This window comes from Peromyscus eremicus, chromosome 6 (assembly GCF_949786415.1).
Source record: "Peromyscus eremicus chromosome 6, PerEre_H2_v1, whole genome shotgun sequence".
NCBI classification, from domain to species: Eukaryota; Metazoa; Chordata; class Mammalia; order Rodentia; family Cricetidae; genus Peromyscus; species Peromyscus eremicus.
Window position 1 is genome coordinate 84,201,037 of NC_081421.1, and position 2,499 is coordinate 84,203,535.

Sequence of the window (2,499 nt, forward strand, 5' to 3'; positions counted from 1 at the left end):
ATTGCATGAGTTGGCGGTTTGAAACCTGGGGCCTATGCAGGGTCTCTTGGCTCAGCCTGGGAGGAGGGGACTGGACCTGCCTGGACTGGAGTCTACCAGGTTGATCTCAGTCCTCGGGGGAGGCTTTGCCCTGGAGGAGGTGGGAATGGGGGCTGGGCTGGGGGGAAGGTTTGGGGGCTGGAGGGGGGAGAACAAGGGAATCCGTGGCTGATATGTGGAACTGAATTGTATTGTAAAATAAAATTTAAAAAAAAGAAAAGAAAAAATAAATCATGTTAACAAAAATAAGCTTTTGTTTCATTTAGTTTTAATTTTTCTTCCATCTTTCTTCCCTGACTCTACCCCACTGCCATTTCTAACCTTCCTCTGTCCTTTTATCCTATCACAAACTCATTTCTTGTCTTTTGTTTTAATAAACTCGATAGACTCTACAGCAAATGGTGAATATAAGCATAAGGTAATAGCAGTGAAAGTGTACATCCATATTTTTTTCTGTATTCACTGGGAAGATAGCATTTTTCACTCCTTAAAATGCTATTAATTATTAGATTTCCATAAATGATATGTTTCCCTTGATTTCTGACTTCATGGAACATTGTAAAATATGTCTTCCTTTAAAAATTCTGTAATATTCTCTATGTTGTTGGTATGACTACCTTGTGATATAACCTACTTATTTTACTAGTAAAGCCATCTTAACTTAGAGTTGTTTGTATAGTAGAAGAAACAGACATAGTGATGTGTAAACCATCAGTAAATAAGAAAGACAATGATTATTTAGGGTTGGTCTATGTATATTTCAAGCCCTAAGCTTGACACTGTGCTATAAGTTCACTTCAGCTCAGTTTACTGTTGTGTTGAGTGGGAAATGCCTTCTAAGCTTACCTGTGATGAGTAACTCAATAGTTTAATTGCTATTATATCATCAATTATTTGTTTGGGAGTTGTGAAGCTGGTGTAAATAATATTACATATTTGTAAATGGGTTTGGAGGTTGCAGTTTTGAGATGTTTATGTATTTTCACTTTCCTGAACATTTAAATTATAAAATGCTATCCATTTACACAGGGAATTAACATTTTCAGAGTTGATTTAGTGACCTTTCTCTTATGTGTGTTTATTTGATTGGTATTTGTCTGCCAGTTCTGATATTTGTGGGTTTTAGTTACCATATTTGAAGTCTATTTGCTTACTTTGTATTTATGCACCCTTACCATAATTTTCTTTAATGTTTAGTCTGTACACAATCTTATGTAGTATATCCTCCTAAGACATTATAGTTTAACACATAGTGTCTGTCTTTTCTTTCCTATACTTAGTTGCTAATTTTGTTAATGTTTTTGGGATCAATTTCTGTTTTGATGATCTTGTTTATGATTTCTAGTCTGTAGAACAACCCTATATCATTTTGACTAGTTTATTTTATAATATTATTGAATGAAAAATGCATTAGTTGCTAGGTGGTAGTGACGCACACATTTAATCCCAGCACTTGGGAGGCAGAGGCAGGATGTTATTTGTGAGTTTCAGGGCAGCCTGGGCTACAGAGTGAGTTCCAGGAAAGACTCCAAAGCTACACAGAGAAAACTGTCTCAAAAATCCAAAAGAAAAGAAAAGAAAAGAAAAATGCATTAGTTATTGATGTAACAAGCATTTTTACAAACATTAAAATTAAATGTGCAGTGTTACGATTTTGAACTTTCTGTAGATTAGAAATTTTTCCTTTATTTTATTAAAAATTGATTTTTTCATACAATGTATTTTATTACAGTTTTCCCTCCTGCAATTTCTCTGATATCCTCCCCGTATCTCCTCTCATCCATACTCTTCACTCCATTGGGGGTCAATAAGGAAGCCAAGTACAGTGGAAACTCAGTGGATTCTACAAGAATAACCCTAGCAAGGACTCCTAGTAGTAGAGGATACAAAGTGTGAAGTGGTCACTTTCTGTAGTCAGGTAAGACTTCCAACAGTGGGATAGGGATACCACCCCAGCCATAAAAACTTCAACCTACAGTCTATCTTGTCTGCAAGATGTGCTAGGACAAATGAGGTGATGAACTTGTGAGAGTGGCCAAGCAATGACTGGCCTAATTTAAGGCCCACATCCCAAAGGAGTGCCCATGTCAACAATACCTGGAGGATCAGAGCTGGATAGCCCCGAGACCAAAAATAGGAAAAAAAAATAAATGATTTAATTCTTAATGATATTCTGCTGTACTCATTGATCAGTGAGTGTCAACTCTATCCCAATTATTATCAGAGGAGCTTTCTCTTGCAGCTGATGGGAGAAATTTCAGAGACACATAGCCAAACATTAGGCAAAGATAATGCACAAGTTGGAGATCACCATTTGGGTCCCTCAAAGGGACCCTTGTATCTTGTATCTCAGAGAACCCCAAAGAAGAGAGGGAGGAAGAATTGGAGGAGTCGGAGGTGTCAAGGACACCAGAACAGGGCCATACATTCAACTAAGCAGGGATTATAGAGACTCAAGCA